The sequence below is a fragment of the Microtus pennsylvanicus genome, chromosome 9 (genome assembly GCF_037038515.1).
Source record: "Microtus pennsylvanicus isolate mMicPen1 chromosome 9, mMicPen1.hap1, whole genome shotgun sequence".
Lineage (NCBI taxonomy): Eukaryota > Metazoa > Chordata > Mammalia > Rodentia > Cricetidae > Microtus > Microtus pennsylvanicus.
The window spans coordinates 70,065,708-70,088,483 of NC_134587.1; positions in this window are offsets into that span (position 1 = coordinate 70,065,708).

Sequence of the window (22,776 nt, forward strand, 5' to 3'; positions counted from 1 at the left end):
AGCTACCTACCTTATTTTTCTTTCTAATTATTAATTCTTTAAATCTTATTTTATTTTTGAGACAAGATTTCTTAACTGGCCTAAACTTGCCAGTAGGGCACGCTGGTGTGCCAGAGAGCCCCGTGGATGCCCCATCTCTGCACCCCCAGCACTATGGCTACAAGTGCACACCACCACACCTAGCTTCTTCTCTAATGTTTGTTATGGATGTCAAACTTGTGTCCCCTGCTTTGTCTGACAGTCGCTCCACCAACTCTGGAAACTAGCTCCCCAGAAGAGTGTTTTTTACATTACTTTTTTTTTTAAACTTTACTGAGGTCTGATTGTCAAATTTATTGGTAAAATGCAACTATAAATTATTTTATATTCAATAGGTAAGGGGCTAGATTGTGAGAGAGGAGACCCATCTGAGAGCAGACAGAGTTTCAGGTATCCAAAGGAGGCCTTCTAACACTCCTGCCCAGGGAAGCTGCCGTCTTCCCCATGGGTATAAGTTACTCCTCTCACCTCTGTAACCAAATACCTGACATTTAAAAGAGGGGAGGGAAGAATTTCTTTTGGCTCACATTTTGGAGAGTCTTGTCTGTGATCCCTGGGTCCCATGTTTCTGGTCGTGCTGTTAGGCAGAATATCATGGCAGCAGCTGTTTGTAGTACAGGAGCTTCAAGGTGGCCAACAGGTAGAAAAATAGGCAGAAAGACAGAGGCTGGGGACCCCGAAGATACCCGCAGAGACCTACAGCCTCCAGTAGCCCCTACTTCTCACCTTTGGGACGGTATGACTCCATGAAGGGCAAACCCCATTAGACATGTCTGGGCCATTGGGATCCAGTGGTCCACGGAGATGCCTGTGCAGACACCCCCCACACCCCAGAATGTGCCTCGATGATCTCTTGGGCTCTTATTAATCTGATTAAGCTGACAATCAAAATTAGCCTTTAACACAAGGAAGGGCTCTGCAGGAGGGAGGTTGACCCAGGCGGTCACTGGTTTGTAATCACCCTGACAGGAGTCTAAATTCCTCCCACTTCCCACCAGGGACTTGGGTAGTGTGCAAAGTCCTCAAGCTTCTGAATCCTTGCCCAGGTGGCACTCTAAGGACATTGCCACCTTTTGAGAGGTAACAAAAGCTATCTGGATGCCTAATTTTATAAGTATGAGTTTTGTTCTATCGAATGGGGAATAACTCTTTCCCCACATGATCACCAACACACAGATCACCAACACACAGGTCACCACCATAGCCAGTCCTAGTGCCCAGGGAACTCACAGACATGGGAACAACCTCCCCTGAGCCCCCTCTGTGGTTTGGTCACACTGTGACCTACATGCATGCACTCTGAGTATCACTGAGCTTCCCAGGGTCACCCACTCCCTTCTATAAACCCCAGAGGATGAGATGCTCAGACTGCTTACACCGTATTGACATATACAGACAGGTATAGCATGCTATATCCTCACATGGCACTTCACATCAGTCACCAGTAGCGGCATCCAGCCCCTGCCAATGGAACAAATGGGCCTTGAAGGGATGGGCACAGTCTCTCACTGCAGTTTAAAAGGAATCAGGGGTGCAGAGTGTCAAGAAAGATGGGGACCCAAAAAGAGGTGGGAGAAGGGAGGCAGGAAAGCAGTGCTAAGGATACAAAGTGTGATGACGTGGGTGTGATCTTGGCCCGGGGAAGGTGCTCTCCAGGCCTTGACTCTGCCTTGCCAGTTCCCAGGCCACTATCAAAGGCTCTAAGTAACAGGCACTTCCTGCTGAGTCTCAGCTCTGCCTCCCAGGCCAGCAAGAGGGTCTTGGAAGTCAGGTGGGGGCAGATAAGAGGAGAGAGAGCAAGGGCTGTGTCTACAGCAAGCCATGTGAGGTTTACCTACCCAGTAACGGGCCCCTGCTGTGAAGGTTGAGCCTCCATCACCTCCGGTCTGGTCCCCTGCCCTTTCCAGTACGCAGGGCCCACAGTGGTCACAGGCTGACTGCAGGCAAGACTGGCCCTGCCGGAATCTGTGAAATGTCAGACCCTCCTAGGGTGGTTCTCCCTCCCCTCCCTTCCCTGCCCCCCACTCCTTTCCAGAAACAGGGCCTGTGCCTCCACACCTCTGTTACACATATTGGTTCTGACAGCTCAAATTAATACGTCAGATGCTGAGCTCCTTGCTGGCGACAGGCCTTTTGACCCTATCAGCGCAATCTGCTTCCCTGATTGAAAATCTCTGCGCCTCAAATTGATTCAGAGTTTCATAAACATCCCACAGCCATGATCCAAGGAAGCCATAGATGAAAGAGGCCTAGGAAAGCCGGGTTTGCCCTCCTCTCCCTAATCCCCCAAGTCATAGGGCCTGGCAGCAGGGCAGGACACACACAGGGGTTAAAAGGAAGGCCTAACCCGGCAAACTAAGAGTCTCAGAGACCCAAAACCAGCTGCATCCCCGACAAGCAGCGCACCGCGCCGTCATCCTTACATGACTGAAGCGGGCTAGTAAAGTGCACACCAACAGGTACTAGAAGGCCCGAGCCATGTGGCTCTGCCAACCCCTCACTCTATGACCTTGGAAATTTTTCTTTGCCTCTCTGAAACAGGGTTTGTCTTTGTAAAAAGAGAATAATCATAACCATCTGGCCAAACTCAACAGGGAGGTTGTCAAGGGAGAGGGAGAGGAGGCATGATGAGAGAAATTCAGAGAATGTTGAATGACCGTAACGATGTTCTGACGAGGGGCTGAGCAAACACGCTGGAATGCTGGTCATAGTGGACGTGGGAGGTGGGTCCGTGAGATCCTACTGTACGCTCGTCTCAATCTGAGCCATTGAAATTTCTTTCCAATTTCATTTTTTTAAAAAATCACATCAGGTCATAGTGTGTGTGTGTGTGTTTTCTCTATAGAGAAGTGCCTACATTAGGGCCAATGTAGGGGTGTGTGTCTGTCTGTCTGTGTGTGTCTGTGTGTTCCATGGGAAAGGTCATACAGTGTGAAAGAGGAAGAGTTCTCTGTGGGTACCATCTGTCCGCAAGTTATCTTGCACACAGTCTCCATGCAACTTTTCCCACAGGCCCAGCATCCTCCCTAACCCTTGAGCCCAGTACTGCTCTAATGGGGTGGTGCTGGTCCATTTTCCTGTGGTCTGCAGGGACAGGTCTGTACTGTGCAACCTCAGCCCAGAAGACACTGAGCAAACCCACACTCCTTGCAACCATCGCACCCTGTCATGACGCTAGGAAAACTTCCAGCATCTTCCATCTCGAGGCTGCCTTCATAGGAATGTAAGCTTGGGACCGTTACCCACAGGGTCATCCAAGTACTGTCAGTGAGTGAATGGAGGAGGCCAGCCTCCGAGGTGCCTCTGAAGGCCCAGGGAAGGCTTGGGATGTGTTTCACAGAGCACACACAGGATCTTCTGATGGCCTTATATACTTAAAACAGTGCTGCACGGTGTTCCAGCTCATCTGAGGGCCAGCTTCTCCCCGGTAGCTTCCCACCGTGGCAGAAAGGTAACTACAGGGGGCTGGCATCCTCCTCTCCACACCACATTTGACAGCACAGTGGAAGGAACACGGTTCCCTCAAAACTTCTTGAGAACCCAAGGGCAACTTCTATTTCACACGACTTCCAGAGTTTAGACCTAGAATTCCTCAAGCCACTCCTCCAATTCCATATGCTAAAGGCTGGCTTCAGATTTGTAGACACTTGATGGGAGGTCTTCAGGTCACTGGGGTCTGCCCTCCAAGAGGGTTGTGGAACCCCACTCTCTCCCACTCCTTGGCTGTGAGGGGAGTGGTTGTATCCACTGGGCACCCTTTCTGCAATGTGCTGCCAGACCCAATATTAACAGATCCAACTGAGCACAGGCTGAAATCTCCAAAACCGTGAGCCCAAATCAGTCTCAGGAAGCTGACAACCACACCCTCTAAGAGAGTGACATCCCATAATCTCCACTCCCTCCACCCATCCTGCCTATCACCCAACAGGCTATGCTCGGATCTGGGGTCAGAATGGGTAGAAAAGGTAGGCAAAGCAGAGAGCAGTGGTTGCCATGGGAGCCAGGAGACACCAACCAAGTTATGCCCAGAGCAGGAACCCATACTGGGCCCCAGGCTGCATCTCTGACCCCAGAGGGCAAGCTCAGCAGTCACTGCTCTTCCTGACCAAGCTGGTGCTGAGGAACACACCAGGCAATAGCAGGACCAAGGAGAGGACAGCTTCTCTTCTTCTCTTCTTCACCTCCTCAGGTTCTATAAATGGCTGCCTCCTCTCTTTCTCCCCCTTCCCTGAACTTTCCAAGTTGACCCAAAACAAAACATCTTCTGAGACTCTTCCTATGTGTAAGGAAAGCTACTCCCTCACTGCTGGCCGGCTCTACGTGGACTACAGACAGACAAATAGTATGTTGGCGCCCTCACATTCCACCCATTTTGGAATGCCCTAGTTTCCAGCGTGGACTAGTTAGGCCCAGATGAGTTCAGTCTAAGGTGAAAGCTAAATTAGGCTCAGGTTCCGCCACCACCGAGCTCCGTGACTCGGATCTCTCTGTGCCGCGGTATCATCTTCTATAAAATGAGAATTATAATCCTATTCATTCCACAGCTGCTTTACAGGATTTACTGAGTTGGCATTTTCTCAGGAGCATGCCCAGTGCATGAGAAACAAGCACCCTTGTGTGTTAGCCACCACCACCTCTGTCACCTTCATCAGGACCCCTTGCCTCTGGCTTTTTAAATCTTGATCTGCACTCAAAAGGTGGATGCAGGGAGATCGGGAGTTCAAGGCCAGCCTCTGCTATGTAGTGTGTTTGATGGCAGTGTTATATGAGACCTGTCTCAGAACCTTTGAAAGTTACTCTCCCACATACTGGATCCTGTTGGTCTCTTCAAGCATTTTGTTCTCAGAGTTCAAATCACGTCTCAAAACCTAAGTCTGATTCTTTTTCAAACTCCCTTCTTAGATTCCCATTTGTTCATGGTCCCTTATGACTCTCAAGACTTGATATTTTCCCTTTCACAACGATCAACATACCCTTTATTCATCTGGGAATTTAGGAACAGTGTCTGCCAGCTGCCAAGTTGTCACTTGTGGTGACACCATTAGTGGTAATGTGTCCGCGGCCTTGCCTTTCCTGTTTACAATGTGTGTGGGGCAGGAGTACCGATGAGTTGGGGGCCTGTTTGACTCTAGATCCAGTGTCCTCTCAGAAGCCCACCTGTCACCGCTCACACACACACACACGCACATGCACACACACACGCACATGCACACACACACGCACATGCACACACCAGGACCCAGGAGACTATAAACCCAGGGAAGATCACAAATGAGAGAAGGGGTCTCTTCCTGTGAGATTTCCCCTTCTCTCACCTTGGGGGAACTCTGAACTGACCTCTAGAACTTCTTAGTCAGTCCCCTGGTCTCAGAAAAGGCTCCGGGACACTATGGGAAGATAGTGATGCAGCACTGTTGACTTGATAGGTTTCTTAAATTACATTTTATTTATTTGCCATGTGTGTGGTTCCGGGTTAAGTTGGCCTGGCTCACAGAGAGAGAGCAGGGTGTTGGTCTTGTCACTTAGATGTCTGTCTCAAGACATCAGGTTATTCCTCACCAGCCCCTGACCTCTGAAGCTCCTGACAGGAAGCTCTCAGGAGCCAGGCAGCTGCAGAATAACATGTTACCTAGTTAGAGTGGCTGTGACAAATGGGGTGACTTCTACAACAGAAGCCGGTTTGCTGCAGAGCTGGAGTTCGGAGGCCTGCGATCATGATATCAAGAGTACTGGTTTCTTCTGTGCCAGGCCTCCCTCGGGCACAACCTGGCAAACAAAACTGAGCTCATAACACCAGGTAAACCCAAGCCTTCATCAGAGATGGACAACCTTTTTCCTGGTGACTCCTTGAATTCTGAGGAGGGTAAGATGTCAAGAGGCAGCATGGCGGGAGGGTGGGGGAGTGGGCAATGTTGAGTCGAAGGATGTGGGGGGCAGAGATGCAGCACCAGGACACGGGGGAGGATGTGTGGGGAAGGCGGATATGTCAGACACGGATGTGCAGTGGGGGGGGCTGCCCTAGGACCCCCATGACCCATAAGGTTCTGGAAACTGCCCTCCCACGGATGAGGGAAACAGATGTGTCATAAAACCCCACTGCCTACAAAGGACAACTACTATGGGTAGTTGCTTCCCTAGTAATAAAAAACAAAACTTAGCTATGGACCCGTGAGCGAGTCACTTCCTCCTCAGCAAAGGATGGAGGTCAGGTTCAATAGCTGCTGGTTTCCCTTCCCACTCTCAAGCTTTTGGCTCCACGACTCTTCATAACTTCAATGGAACTGGTTAGGAGTTCCTTGGAATTGGTGTCCCGTCGGGGCTCAGATTCAACTCATATTCCTTCTTTGTCTGCCTCCTTCCAGACCTGTGACTTTCAGGGGCCCCAGTTGCTTCTACCGGGTTCAAGAAAGATGATAAAGAAGAGGGGCATTGAAGAAAGCCTCCATGGGTGTTCCTAGAAAGGACAAGGACAGAGACTCCCATGCTCTGGCATGACTAAGTTGCCTGTTGGCTTCCTGAGAACCTAGCCAGGCTTTTCTGAAGGCGACAGAGTGGCTGCAAGCCTGGCGAGAGAGGAAATGCATGACTGATCCCAGCATACATTGGAGCCTTGGTCTCCAGTCTGAGCTTCCTGTGCTCCGCCACCTCTGGAAGCAGAAACCCTGACAAAGCTCCATCACTCGGTTCACACAAGCTGGTGCAGGAAAAGAAGGATGCTGTTCACCCTCCTCCCAGGCCTGCCTCTCCTCCGCTGCTATGTCTACCAGGTCCCAAAGGCAATCCCGAGACAGGTCACCTCATCCCTAGCATTCACAAGCTGAGTAGTCTCCCCAGCCAAGAATAGGGAAACCTCTCCTACTTCTCCAAGCCGTTGCTCAGTGCCCAAGGGATGGAGAGAGAAGCAGCTCCCGACTTGCCTGGGGAGTCAATTCTTCTGTCCCCTGAGGAGGCTGAGCTTGTACACAACCTCACAGCTGCCTGCGGAGGATGGAGTGGAGATGAGAAAACAGGGAGGAGCAGGGTTCAGCTGCCCACGAGGCCCCACAAGGAGTGTGATAAGAAAAAGCCAGACTCCCGGGACCAACTCCAGGTCTCCTCTCCAGGGCAAGCATGTCTTACCTAGAACCCGACAGGGCGCCTTCCTCCTTAAAAAACTTTCCCTTACATCATCTAATGTGGGCCTCGCCTCAATCTTAGGAAATGCTCGGGTAATTGCTGTCCCTGTTTGAGAGCAGGCGAAATGATGAAGCCAGACCCAGGATGAAGTGACAGTACCGTTTAAACCTTTATATCACCTGCCCGGCTGGTACCTGGGATGACGACCCAGGTGACCCCACATGAGATGGGTAGGTGGCTCCTGACTGAAACAATGCTCCCCTTAAAAGTGCAGACTGAGTTCTGTTTAGCTCTGCGCCCTCGCTGTCACACGCACCACGCATGTCACACACCTTCCCCTCCTCCTATCCGTGTCAGCTGCTATCTACAGTCACTGGCATGGTTTGCAACTGCATCGCATCCCTGGAGTGTGCTCTCCCAGTCTTCTCTCCTCCCCACATGCTGCCATGGCCCACAGTCATGCTGACCTCCGCTTGGGCACTTGGTCCCTGGTTTGTGCCCTCAGTTCCCTTACGGCACAGTTGCAACCTTCGCCCCACCCCCTCTTTATCCACCTTTTCCTGCGTTTCTGAAGTCATCATTTACAGCCCTTCCCTCTGGCTGGTCTTCATGCATCCTTCCCAAAGCCTCTGACTCTTTACCTCATCCACAGACCTACCCTTCTTTCTCCCACCTCTTCCTCCTGGCTGTACTTGCTTGTCTTTCCTTCCCCACATTCCAGAAAGCTCAAGTTTGCCAGTATCCCGAACTAATTCTAACTCATTTATCCAGCATGCTTAACCTGAGTACTGTATACTTAGCTTTCCACCACTGTGTGAAAATAGCTGACAGAAATAACTTAGCTTATTTATTTTATGGCCTCGGAGATTCAGGCCCTCACAGAGGAGGCCTGGAAGAGAAGCCTGGTTCCTATCACAGTTGGCAGGGAAGCACCATGCAGGACAGAAAGGACTCAGGGATAATATGACCCCAAGAACCCACCTCCTGTGGCCCACTTCCTCTATCTGGGTCTTACCTCCCCAGACTTCCACAGTTCTAAATAAATGTCCCCAGACGGAGACCACCCGTGCAAAACACAAGCTTCTCAGTGTCCTTGGCTTTATATATGATCTTCGCATCCCACACCAAGTCCCAGGCTACAAGGAGTCAGCAATCAGCCTCCTTGCAACCGTGGGATGGCTTCCCATTCCAGCCTCAGACAAATCTTAGCACGGTCTTCCGGGACCCGAGCAACTTGCCACCATCCTCTCTAGCCACAGCTGATGGTTTCATTCAACAGGTTATTCTGAGCGTCTTTCTCGAGCCTGTCAGGGATGGTGCCCCTCCCTAAGCACTGCAGCCATGACAGATGGCTCTCACTTCCTGAAACATAACCCTTCTTACCCAGTTTCCCCTTTAATGGCTGACAGATAGCCGCCCCCACTCTCAGCGTCAATATGGCTTCCTGCAGGCAGCCTTGGCCAGGCCACCTAGACTAGGCACACAGCGCCTGCTCACTCTTCGTCATGGTACTTGTTGCTGTGGTGTCTGTTAATTAAATGATCAGAAATTGTTCTCTGTTGCAGCCCCAAGACTCAATAAACATTTTCTTTTCCAAAAATAGAAAGGAGACACGGAAAGATTTCATAGATCCATGTGGAAATAAACAGTGATGTGAACCCATTCTGTAACTCCGCCTACATCCCACCATCTATCCCTGCGATTGGCTGACAGGGGCTGACTGACCCAGCTACTATCCACTTCCTAACCTCAATGCAGCCCTTCCTCCCACTGCCAAATAAATAAATAACACCGTTCTTTATCTTCCAAAGGAAGTACCAGAGCTTTCAAGAGTTATCTGAAACAAGAAGCTTAGCATCCCTACTCTTACCTCTGCTTGGGTCCCTGTGAGCTTCAACACACATTCCCTCCAGGGCACCGTGTCGGCTTTGGCCTTCTCAGTACCCCAGTGAAGGCTATGAGCAAGTCCCGCCCTCTATCCCAGTTCCTCCCCACCCTGTCCTTGCACAGAAGCTCAACCTGTCCATCCCTATGCCACCACCTCTCCTGCGCATCATGCCATTGTTCAACAGCAAAGGGCAACACTGAGTCAGAGCCCCAGGCAGGTTTGAGACCAGCCTGGACTTCATCCTCTTTCTCTATCCCACCTGTCCAGACAATGCCTGCCCGTCCTGGTATCCAAACTAGACCAAGGCTCTAAAGCAAAGAATCTACTCCATTCTTTATGTTCCCCTTCCATGCATCTCCTAAACAATAACCTTCCTAGCCCCGAGAAAGAATAAGCATACGCTCAACACTACCTGAATTCAACAGAACTTAATGAAGGCCTAGAGAGACAAATCAATGGGTAAGCGCTTTCCTAGATACGTCCCACGAGCTTATAATTCCAGCACTGAGGAGGCAGAGACCAGCAGATCCCTGAGGTTCACTGGCCAACAAACCTAGCCTAATGAGTCAGTCTCCAGTCCCAGGGAGAGACCCTGCCACAAAATATAGTGTAGACAACACCCAGGGTTTACATCTACACCCCACACACATTCACACACATTCACACATGCATGAGCAGGGTCTCTTTTCCAGGCCAGCATCTTCACTGCTCTGCTAGTTTTCCATTTCTGTGTTAAAATGTTGGATAAAATCTAATTAAAAGAAAGAAACATCTATTTGAACTAAAAGTGTGGGAGTTTCTGTCTATGGTCAGTTGGCTCCATTGCATGGGGGCCTGTCGTTAAGGCAGAATACCATGGTAGAGGTGTTTGGCAAAGAAATACCGCTCAACGTATGGAAGCTGAGAAGCAAACACAGCATCATCCATCAATCCCCTTTGAGGACACTCCCTAATGACAACTTCCTTGCACGAGGCCCCACGTACCAAGATCCCACACCACCCTCAAGTCAGAATCAGGATCTGAGTCTATAACATGGGGTCTTTGAGGAAGCACTCAAGCCCCAACAAAAGTAGCATCATTGTGACCATCACCACCCATGTTTCCTGAGGACTATATACTAGGCTCTAGAGAAAACCCATACACGTCTAAATTATCACAGAGTCTGAACGATTTTTCTGGAACATACATGTACCCCATTGGGACATTTTCACCAAATCCACATACTCGAATGGCTGTTTTAAGCAGGTATAATGTAGCTGAGGTTTTCCAACACTGAGAGACACAGTATCCTTTGTAACATCATGGCAAAATGGTGGGGGTGCTGGTCTTAGTAATGGAAGTAGAACATCCTTGGTTCGTGATTCTTGATAACCACAAACACCTATGTTACTGAGTTTGCATTCTTTAAGCTATACTTTTCATTGCTTCAGTGTGTGTTCTGCGAAACAACAGGCTGTGTGACTCCAGCAGCAACTTCACACAGCTTATGCCTACGGTGTCTCTCGGTGACTTCCAGAAGCTGTGTCAAGTGACTGGCACTCCATCACCATCCAGGACAAAAATCACCTAACATGAACTTCTGAGGGTGCGGCCCATCCTTAGGCAGCACACAAATATACCTGGGGATGGAAAGAGCAGGGAGGGGACTTATTGAACAGCCTGGAGGTTTGGCAACGCTTCCTTTCCCCCTCCTATCTGCACACACCCACCTGTGCTCATGAAATGGCCTCTGTTCAGATAAGACGTTCAGCTGCAATCTCCCACGGTGGGGGAAAGGTTTGATTTAGCAATTCCAGAGCTGATGATACACAGCAAGTTATCAATCCAAGGATAGAATGAGCTCCACCCACCTAGCCACAGACTCTTATCTTGAGTGTATGTTATCAAACAGCTGCCTTTAAAGTTAGACCCCTCTAAGGCCTGCTCAGATGAGTTGGCCAAAGCCAGGCTGGGAAAGGTGATTCCAGACTGAACTGGGAGCAGTGCCTTCCTCAGGTGGGAAGAAGTTTCATGTGACACTCGGTAATGAGTGTGTGTGTGTGTGTGTGTGTGTGTGTGTGTGTGTGTGTGTGTCCACAAGAGCAGAGATCCTCCCTAAGAGGGGTTCATCCTGTTCAATAAACCAGGCAGTTGGTCCCTTCAGGCAGCCCAGAGTCAGAGACATCTTGCTTAGAGAAGAGGGCCAATATTCAGATAACAGGATCGGAGTCCTTATCAAAGCACACACAGTAACAAGTGTATAGCATGGTCAAGCTTACACAATACCTGCAGTCTGATGTCACTCTATCATTCCATAGCAACCCAGGGAGGAGTGGGGGTCCTGTCTTGCTTTTCAGATGAGTCACAGAGATGAAGTGACTTATACCAGATCACACGGTTGGTTGATGCCCAATTAGGTTGAGGCACCTGACATTGCCGGTAAGATGAGAAAGCCAGGCATCTTTTTTTTTGTTGTTGTTGTTGTTTTTAACTTCCCAGAGGACAAAGAGAAGCTGTGACCTGTACCTTGACATGGCAAAGTCCCCAGGAGGCAGAGCCAGTACCTCACACACACACATGCATGCATGCACGTGCACACACGTGCTGAGGCAACTCCATAGCCACCCTACTGCAGGGGAAAGCAGTAGCCTTGCCTTGGATCTTCTTTACCTCCAATTCTCTCGGCCAGGTAGGCAGTCAACTCAGCGAACCAAAGGGCCTAGTGGAGACTCTGCCATCCTTGCCTAGCTGGGAAGCAAATTTGCACAGTAGGTAACATCTCTCCCAGCTCTAGGTGGCACCCAGCTCCCCTATGCTGGGCCCTCTACATGCCCAGCTCTGCCCTGGGGTAGTGCCATCTCCAGGATCCTTCTCTGAAGCATCTGTCTCTCTTTCTCTCCAAGCACAAAGCCTTGGGTGGCTTCTAAATCTCTTCTGTCCCCTTTGCATTTCCAGCAAGCTCCACCAGTATGCGCTCTCCATCTGATCTCCCTTCACTCTACCCAAGGCTAGAAGTATGCCCCAAAACGAACACCTCGGTTCTTTAATGACCAAAGCAGGGAGGCTCCGCTATGCCACAGAGGTCTCTTCCCCTGCCTTATGTGTGGCCCTAGCCTTGAGTTCCACGCAATTAGAATGGTGTCTTTCTTCCTCACCACCCAGGAGGGGGCACCATGCCTGGCATACTGCGGTTCAGAAACAGCCTGTATCAGACACTTGAACCTTAGAGTCCTTAGTACTCATCCATGTTCTAGTGTTCTCCAACCACGGGGGAAGGAAGCAGAAAATAGGCCAGAAAGTGGTTGGTTTTATTTTTGGGGGGGTGGGGAGTAGCCACCTCACCCCATCTGTCTGCTCTCTGTTTTTAAACCTGTCGGGAGGTTTTCCATTTTTAAGGCAGTCTGACTCCATCATTCAGCCAGCCCCGTTCCCCAACAACTCCTGATAAACAGGCAGCAGACTGCAGACATTGAGTGGTTAATTCAGGACACAGTGCCCAGCCTTTATTGCCCAATGGGGTAGACAAGTGGCAAGAATTTAAGGGGTGAGCATCATAAGCCCCTGATTGTCCCTCTTCTCGCCAGCGCTAGAAGTTCCTCTGACAGGGAGCAGGGCCCAGCTCTGTGTCACTGAAGAGGAAATTCACAGCCGGGCAGTGAACTGCCTGCTAGCATTTGTAGCTGGGTAATTAGTGCCAGCTCGCATGTGTGACATCCTGGGCTAGTGTGTCTCCTACACTGCAAACACACACACACACGCACACACACACACGCACATGCACACACACACACACACACACACACACACATCCCTGAAGAACAAAGTGCTGACCAAATCCTCTCTAAGGTAGCTGCAGGTGCTTTTCTGGCATCTAACTGATGAGGAAGGGAAGGACTCAGACACAGAATCTGGGTGGAGACAGCACTGCAGTAGGAGCTGGGGGAGGGAAATCCACTACAGGATGGCTCTTAGGAAAGCTGTCCTCTTGGCTTCTTTGAGCATAATTTACCAAGCTATAAAATGGGATGATTCAACTAGATAGTCTCCGAGAACCTCTTAAGATGTTATTTCGGCTTTTCCTGCAACTTGTTCGGTCTTGTGTTCTCAACCTGGCACCGTACATGGACCGACTACTTATCACAAGCACGCTTCAAAGCTCCCATTGTTCAGAGCGTGAGTCAAACAATACCAGCCAGGAAGATTTAGAAACGGGGGTTATCACAGCCTTAAGAAACAGAATACAGTCTTGTTGACAAGCAGGCCGCCCTTCGGGAGGAACATGGGCAAATGTCGTCAGATGATTCCCCCATCACGGGAGCGGCATATGGAGCACACCGCAGGAGCTCGGATGGCCGTGACGTCACCAGGCAATAAATATCTTCCATGGGACTGTCCTCACATGGGCAGCCTGCGGTTGGTCAAAGTATCACTTCTGTGCCTCTGGAACAAGAGCAGGGGCTCAGTCAGACAGAAATAATTCTGTGGCCCTTTGTATGAAGTGGCGGTGGCCCTCTGTTGTGTACAGAGATTAACCGCCGCGGTTTTCTTCGCTACCCGCTGTCTGATGTGCTCTTCTCTAAGCCCGTGTGACGTAAATAAGGCAAGAATGATGGTCCTATTTCATAGGCTGGGGAACTAGTCTCAGAGGGAGGAATGGTGGCAGCCGTGTGACAGCTTTGACATTGAGACGCAGTTCAGGCTTTTTGTTCTGTTCAGGTCCCCACTACACCACTGCCACTTCCCTCTTTTATTTTCTACCCTGGTTCCAATCGGAAAGAAAAAGAAAAAGCAAGGGGAGATAAATCCTGGAAGGAAGGAAACCTTCCTTCCATACAGATGTCTTCCCTAGGACCCACTGAGCTCTCTGCCTCCCAGGCCCCACCGAGCTCTGTCTCAAAGCTCCTACCCTCGGAGCAGAACCCAGCCGAATTCCTGCTCGCTGATGTCCCTGGCACAGCAACCTTGCTCCACCACTCTGGCAACAGCAAGGGGCCCAGCTCTTCCCGGCTGTACCTAGCTAAAGCCTGGTTCACTCTGGAATTGCAAAATGGCTTGACTTCTGTTCTGACTAATCGAGCAAAGCAGGTAGAGGTAAGATAAGAACTAGATAACCAAGAAGATGGGCAGAGGCCCAGAGGGGAGAGGAGAAGAAAGCAGGAGAGAGGAGGAGGGCGGGGAGGAGGGACAGGAGAAAGCTGCTCTAATAACAGAGTAATTGCCCTGTTTAGGATTACACTCTGCCAGCATTTCACTAAACTTTATGACACCCGATGACAAGTTAATAAGCCAGATACCTCACTGTGTGCATTCAACAGATGCCCGGAGCCTCCTTGTAAGGGAGGTAACCTCCATCCTACCGCAGCTCAGGAAGAAAAAAAAAGACACCACATGGTGTTGGGGGGAAGGAGCCAAGAAGGTGGGGAAACTGGTTATTTCTGTTGTCAAAATGGCCCCAGTAATAAATCACCATTAATAATACTGTCATCTATCAAAGAGGAGCCCCGGTTGCCAAGGTCTTTGAAGTAGCAGCACCTATAATTTCCCACCTGTAAAAGGTGCCTTTTGTGCGTGTGTCATGCCGGAGCTGACATGGGCCAGAGGCAGAGGAGTTCAGAGCTTCCCCCACACCCATCCCAGTAGCACAGCAGAGCGCATGTGCGCTGCCCTCTGCTCCCTTGCCCATGCCTGGCCTGACTCCTGACTTTCCACAGGCCTCCAGCTGAGACCCATGAAGTTCCCCAACACACATGGCTGGGGAGTAACTGGAGTGGCTGGAGCCAGGCAGATCCAGGAGCCTCCAACCCCATCAACAGCCTGGCTTTCCCAGGATGGGCAAGTGTTACTTTCCATCTCTCTACCCCATAAACCCGCAAGAAGGCAGACCTGTGTAGTGAAGGCTACAGAGGGTGGGCCCTCCGAATGAGGAATGGGGATGCCTCCTTTTTAGGATCCCCAGAAAGGACAACAGGGTCCTGGTTCCTTCTCAGTTTCTGGCATGTTCTTCGGCAAGCCTGTATCAGGAGCTGTGGCTGATAGAACAAAATTCACAGGCTGGCCAATCAAAGGACAGACACCTTCTCACAGAGCTGGGAATTAAAAATCCAAGATGAGCTGGAAGGGGGTGGAGCACACCTTTATTCCCAGGTGGGAGGCAGAGGCAGATGGAGCTCTGAGTTTGAGGTCAGCCTGTTCTATAGGGTGAGCCAGGGCTACACAGAGAAACCCTGTCCCAGAAAACAACACAACAAAAACGTCCAAGATGAAGGGGCCGGCAGCACGGGGGCTTCTACGCTGCAATCTCCCTCGTTTACTGGAGGTTGTCAGCCTCTCCCTGTGTTCACCGCCGCACCTGCTTCCTGTATTTCCTGTCCTGGTTTGTTATCAAGACATCAGTCACATTGGGCCAAGGCCATTCAAACCACTTCAATTACCACCTGTCTCCATATAGTCACATTCTAAGGTCCTGGGGTTAGGGACTTCAACATATAAATTGGGAGGGGCCCAGTCCCTCCTGTAACAAAGCCTCCAAGTGGAGCCTCGTGAGGTGACACAAAGACTCTGCATGTCACTGGGCTGCTATAGGCACCTGAAATTCTCATCCTCCGAAAGCAAGACCGACTTTCTCTGGGGAAGTTAAAGCCAGTCCCCCATCATCCCTTACACGTGGGACAATCTGTCTCCCAGCATGCCCCACAACTTACCCAGCTCAGAAGGGTCCCCTGAGCCTCTCCCAGTTGGAGCCTCTTTAATGTGACTTAGACTGTGAAGTCCCAAAGTGTCTCTAAAAGTAAACATTTATTGGGACAACTTTTGCCCCCCGTAAGTCTATGAGGTTGATACAAATGAAGAAACCAGTCATTTGCTCAGGACCAAGAGCCAGCAAGGACTCAAGCCCACCATCTAACAAGCTTTGGACTAGAGATTAAACCTAGTCTGGCACACACACGCTTCTGCCTCTTCTCTAGGAATGTAGACGCTGAAGAGGCAAAGCGGACCCTGCTCTTCGAGCTCACTCAACCCCAGAAAGGAGACTCGGCTCTCTTTTTATGCAGAATTTAAAGCTGCTTTTATCTGTGGAGCATAGTTCCGAAAGTGTGAACACAGACTCGTCTTGTCCTGACCGAGCACACATGCAGTACGGTGGTGGCAAGGCTTCCGTACCTCTTGCCTTGTAAAGGAGGTCTGCCTTGAGTTTCTGATGTCTCACTGCGGTTTCACGACTCTACATCAGTCCCTTTCTTTCTCAGGCCTTCCATTTCATCACGAGCTAATGAAGATTAAGCTAAATTTTCCTGCAGGCAGCTCTAAAGGCAACCGATCAGCCCCAAAGCCACAGGAGTCCTGAAGCAGCCAGGAGCTCCTGGTTAAGGGAGACTCTGGCTCTTCAGAGCCCTTCTGGGGCCTCCATGGTCCCTATAGGCTGATGCTCCGAAAACCCTCTTGTTTCATCTCACTTTTTCCTCTAACCTTGACGTTTTGTGACATCAGTCACATGGTCATTGAGACATCTACAAAACACCACAGTTAGTGGTGGGTTCCAGTAGATACTGGAAAAGAAACAGTCTTCAAGGCTTGGGGCACTTTCTGGATGCTGCAGTAGAGCCTGGGTCCTGTGGGTTTGACATGGAGAAAATGTCTTTACGATGTGACTCTCCTTGTTACCCTGGTGGAGTGAGCCCTTCAACAGCCCAGGCCTCAGTTTCTCCCATCAAATGAAGGGGAGGGCCTCAAGGATTCCTTAGGGCAGTTGTTCTCAACCTGTGTGTGTGTGTGTGTGTGTGTGTGTCAGGGGTGGGGAGTCAAACAACCCTTTGACAGAGGTTCCTTGAGACCCTCAGAAAACACAGATATTTACAATACAATTCATGACAGTAACAAAGTTACAGTAATGAAGTAGCAACAAGGATGATTGTACGGTTGGTGGTTACCACAACTTGAAGAACTGTGTTACAAGGTCACAGCATTAAGAAGGTTGAGAACCACTGCCTCAGGGTGTTTGAGGCTCTGGATTCATTTACCTGACTCCCAATCATTTGTCTAGGTAGGAGAAGATACACAGGACCAATACACACTCACATACTCACATCCATGCACGCTCACACACACCTATACACACACTCATACATACATCTATGCACACTCATACACACACATCCATGCGGACACTCACACACATATCCATGCACACACTCACACACACACACACACACACTCACACACACACACACACACACTCACACCTGTGCATACACGTGCTGCTTACCTCTCCTGCCTTCCTCTCTTTCTCTCCCACCATGAACAAATACCCTGGGCTCCAGGGCAGATCTAGGGATGAACTGGCTGCAGAGGCTCCTGGGAAGAGAACTTGTTGGCAGAAGAGGACGTGGATAGAGGAGAGGACATTTTTTTCTTTGAGGTCCAAAAAGCTGTCAACCCTCTTCAGATGCCCTGAGACCTGACTGCCACCAAGAGGGATCAGTGACCAGAACTGTTTTGCTGTCAGTCACCAACAAACCTAAGGAGCAGTTCAGCCCTGAGCCCAAAAGATTTGTGGAGGAGTGTGGCCTCTGGCAAAAGAGCCCAGGAGGGGACTCAGGGTACGTGTGTACCCAAAATCCTATCCTGTAGGGAAAGAGACCCGGATGTGTGGAACCAAGGACTCAGAGATCCACTGCTGGGGAGACGTGAGGATTCCCTCAAAGGTCAGGTAGGGATGGGGTGAGAAGGGGTGGGTCAAGCTGTGCCTTGCTGCCCTAGGAGACATCTGTTTTCCTAAAGATTATTACCCTGTTTCTCTGCAGTACGATTTAGAGGGAAGGAGGGAGCTACTTGGATCTTAGTCAGAAAGGAGGTGTGCCCAGCAGCCCTAGGGATGTTGTCCCTTCCTTGTTGTTGATACTGTTGCTCTGAGTGACAGGGCTGGTTGGCTGCTTGGTTATGTTTTGTCCCTGCCCCCTTTCAGAAAGGACAGAAGGCCAGGAGTTTCCCTGTGGCAACCAGCCAGTCTCCTGGCTCTTCCCCTTGTCTTTAACTTGGTCCCCTCAGGTCAGCAGAAAATCCACCCACCCTTGCTGATTGAAAAGAAATCCCCAAGGCCAGGTGCTACAGTCAGTAATCCCAACACCCAGAGACAGGAGACTCAAGAGCTCAGGGCCAGCCTGGGCTGCATAGCTAGATCCCATCTCAAAAAAAAAGAAAAGAAAAGAAAAGAAAAGAAAAGAAAAAGAAAGAAAGAAAGAAAGAAAGAAAGAAGAAAGGAAAGGAGGGAAGGAAGGAAGGGAGAGAGAGAGAGAGAGAGAGAGAGAGAGAGAGAGAGAGACTGCCTGAGACTTTAGCCCCAGCCACTGCCAAAACCTGTTCCCTTCAGTGCCGCGGCCTCGCCATGTGCAGCCAGGGCCATAGAAGAGCATTCTTTGAACATATCTAACAGGCAAGCTCTCTTCCTCAGGGACGCAGAGTGTGGAGGAACTCCTGCAAAGAGCTCCAATAAACTTGCAGCTACTCATCGTGCCTAACCAGCCAGGCCGTGGCCGACAAGCACAGGAAGAAATACATATTTGCTGAGCACCAAATTGGGTCTAATGACCCTGGCCTGTCTCACAGGGTCATCTTGAGAAATTGCTGATGTCGGAGGATGATCGTAAGCAGCTGTTCTCGTTTGCGCTCAACAAGAGAAAGGGGCCTTAAATTATGGTGGGACAGAAGCAGGTTCAACACTCAGAACAGCTTCCCGGCTCTGCTAGGAGTGTTGGGCTGCGTTATCACGGGATCTCTGTAGACAGCCCCTTTCCAATGAGACTCTGAAGGGGAATGAGGCTGACGATAATGCCAGGAGCTTTATTAGGCCATTGATCCTTCCTCCTGAAGGCAAGGGCAGTGGACTGTGGGTGTCCACGCCCCCAAGCCTTGCAGGGCGAGCCAAATGACCTTGACAGGTCCTACCATCAAAAAAAAAAAAAAAAGCCAGAAGAGCCAAGTGTGGTGACTTCCACATTTAACCCCAGAACTTGAGAGGCAGAATCAGGTGGCTCACTATGAGTTCAAGGCCAGCTTGATCTATATAATGAGATTCAGGTCAGCTAGAGCTGCATAGAAAGACCCTGTCTTCAAAGACTCAAATACTGGAAAAGAGAATTCCCCGAAGGCCATCCTCTAGGATCAACCCCCAGGCCTTCGCAAGCTGTAGTCAGCCATAATAGCAAGAAAAATCAGTGTGGTTCCTAAATCCCCTAGAGACCAAGACAGCCCCACAGCACCAGCATAACTCCTCCCTTCAGGGGCGGGGGTTGGGGGGGGGGACAGGTCTCTGGTCCTAACATGTAGCATGAAAGAGAAACAACATAATCAGAACATGTTATTGAAATGGAAATATCTACCCATTTTACAGATGAGACACGAACATAGGCAGGGTTTTTACATAGTTACTGTTACCTGACCTGGAAGTGGAAGGTCCTGGTTAGGAGCCTGACATTGCCACTCACCCGCTCTGTGAATCATTTAACAGGCTTCAGCCTTTCTAACCTTCAGAAACATTTTGGAAGTTAAACCTCATATAGGGCCCTGCCGTCAACTCAGGGTCACAGAGCAGTGCTGGCTGCCCCACGGTCCTCATTCTCCGCCTCTGGTCTTTGCTGTCTGTCTGCTGGAGGAAGCTCTTCCTCTAGACTCTCAGGTGACCGGAAAGAGCATAGATGGTTGCTCAACCCTGATGGCTTTGCAGATCAGGGAATGAAGGAGACTATCAGGTCAGGCAAGAACACCTGAGACAAGGGACAGGGGAGGGCGCTGAGGCCAGCTCTGTGGACCTACCAAAGCTATGGGGTCTTCTGTGGTCCCTGGCCAGCATGACAATGGGTAGTGCATACGCCTGAACGCCCAGAGGGACAGAGCAGTCTTTCCCCCCAAGTCCTCAGCAGCCTCCCTTTCCACAGGCCCCGGGTACCTGCGTCAAGGGTGGTGTACTCAGAGTCCCAGCAAGCCTTTCTTTTCGTTTGTTTGTTTGTTTGTTTGTTTGTTTTTCTCTTTATGCTGTTGAGGTGTACCCCCAGGGCTTCCTGCCTCCCTGGCAGGTGCCCTACCACTGAGCTACACCCCGAAACTTTGTCTAGCACACACGCTGGAAGATTGCTGGCGACAAGGGATGGAGGGCATCTTTTGGGACAGTTTGCTTTCTCGGCCCCACCCTGTAGTCCTCAATCTGCTCTGTCTCCTAGAACAAGACATACAGACATTTGCTGAGCCGTTCTCATTCCTAAGGGTCCGTGTGAACCGTCTACTCCGGTGCCTTCCCGGCTCACATCAGGCAGGACGTTCACCATCGCCCACTTTCACAGATAAGAAAACTGAGGGTTAGTGACGTCAGTCAACCACAAGGAGCAAAGTGGCAAACCTAGGGAGTAAACCCCAGGCTCTGCTTTCCTGGGACAGCCCCCCCCCCAATTCCTCATCACACCTTTCCCTCAGGTGCTTCAGATGAAACTTGCCAGTTCTGTTTGGTTTTCTATTCTTATTTCACTTCAATCCCATAAATCCTTTGCCTGCTTAGTTTTGTTTCATGTTGGTTACCAGATTCTTTTGCAGTGCTAAGATGGGAACTTGTGCGTGTTAGGCAGCCATTCTACCATTGAGCTGTATGCCAACTTGGACTCCCAAGATTCCAGGTCTTCTGGCCCTAGGAGTGCCCTAAACATCCCGTACTCACCAACTGGAGGCTGCCCTGTCTACCACAACATCCTCGGGTTATGAGGTATGCTTGAAGAAAGGGACTCTCCACAGGGCCTGTCCGTCCTAGGAACTTCACTTGCCTTGTTTAACTCTGGAGAAACCCTCCCCACTCAACCCTCCCTCCCCCGAAGCCAGGCCTCCTGGAAATACCTCCAGGCACAGAGTTCCCAGAGGAACACTTGAGCAGTTTCTCAGCCCACCTCATTCTCCGGTTTCTAACCTGGTAATGGGAATGACTACACCTCTAGGCTCTGTCTGGAACTCAACAAGTTAACCCAGCAGAGCCTAGCTGGTGGCTAGTACAATGAAGATTGCTGAACAAAAGCAGATGCCCCCAGCCTTCCGATTTAAAAGTCACAGGCCAGAAACCCAGGCAAATCTCAGCCCATCCTAAGATGAAAAAAGTTACCTCCTCTCGAAGTTACCACCCCACCACTGAGTGTGAGCATACAGCCTTTGAATGCCTGTAAGGATAGCGAGCTCACTGCCTAACAGGAAGATTATCTTGTATTAAATAATTTCAATTTAATTTTATTTTTTCCTTGAGGAAAAGCCAGCCTGACACAGCTTCTACCCCTCCTCCCCAGGCCTGAGGACTGAGCCCTCAATCCTGCTCCCTTCCCCTGACAGCTGAGTCTCACATTCGTGCACTCTGCCCTGGGCGGCCTTGGCTGTGTAGGGTGATTCAAGGCGGTTTCCAGGGTGGCAGGTAATGGAAACCAGCCTGGTGCATTCCTCTCCAAGCCCCAGGGCTGGCATACCGACAAGCAGTCTTGCTGACAGCTCCCAGGGCACCACTCAGCCTGGAGGGTGGGGCCTGGTGTCTGAAGCAGGCAGAGTAGAGGGTAAGCTCCATGGAAATCCTCAGAGCACGTCCTAAGTCAGAGACGGGAGCTGCTTAAAGTCTACCCTAACACACCAAGGCAGTCAGGAAGGCTGGGCACAGGGTTGGAGTGTGTGTGTGGGAGTCATGAGGATGTCTCCAGACCCTTTGAAGGGTTCACAGTTCGGAGTGAAAGATTGCTATCTTCCTCCTTCCCACAGTGCAAAGTTGATGGCAAGGAGTCATGCACGAAGCTTGCAGAACCTGATGTGAACGGAGCTGACGGACTCCTAGGGGGGAGGGGAGTGTACCTGGAGAGACAGGAGCTTCTGGCAAATGAAAGCAAGGGCATGACAGGTCAAGTCTGTCAGCCCAGCTCCCTCTGCCTTTCAACTTGATGGGAGGGATTGAAGGGAAGATAAATAGCATTTAACATAGGGTCTGCCATGCGCCAAGCTCTGCCCCTAAAGAAACCTAATTGAATTAGTTTAATCATACCCGCACTCTGAGGTAGTTGCTGTAATCCTCACTCACAAATAAAAGGATCAGGGTTCAGAGAGACAGGGGCTGTCTGCCTAAAGTTACAGAGTTAGAAAGTGAAGTATCACATCTTCCACATCGTAGGGGCAGACCACACTCCTTCCTGGTGCGCACAGAGCCCAAGGGCCTCAACATCAGGCTGGAAGAGAATTCAAATCTGCACGCATCACGTACATGTGCACACATGTCTGGAGGTTCACAGAGCCCCGCCAGGAGCCAGGGCCCTCGAGCAGGCTGTGGGAGAGCAGGTAGCGCTGGGGCCAGAAACCCAGGTCCTGACTGGTTCGACACCTGGCTCTGCCTTTCACTAGCCCGACTCCCTTCCTAAGCCTCAGTTTCCTCCTCTGTAAAAGGAGGGACACCCACCTCATAGTATCAGGGTGCAAAGAAGTAAAGTCTCTGGGAGTTCCTGGCCCAAGTCACTGCCGCACATGCAGGAAAGGCCATGCCAGCCTTCCGTGTCAGGCACCAAGAGATCTGGGGAAGGTGGTGACTCTATCACTGCAAGAGGGCAAGAGAACAGGAACATCTGCCAAACAGCAGCTGCATCTTCCGTGCCCAAGGCTTAAGCTGCTGCTCCATCACGACTCCTATATCCAAAGTGGGAAGAATACCTCCCAAACAGGACCCTTCGCATGCCACTCTTCGGCCAGAAAGAGAAAGAAA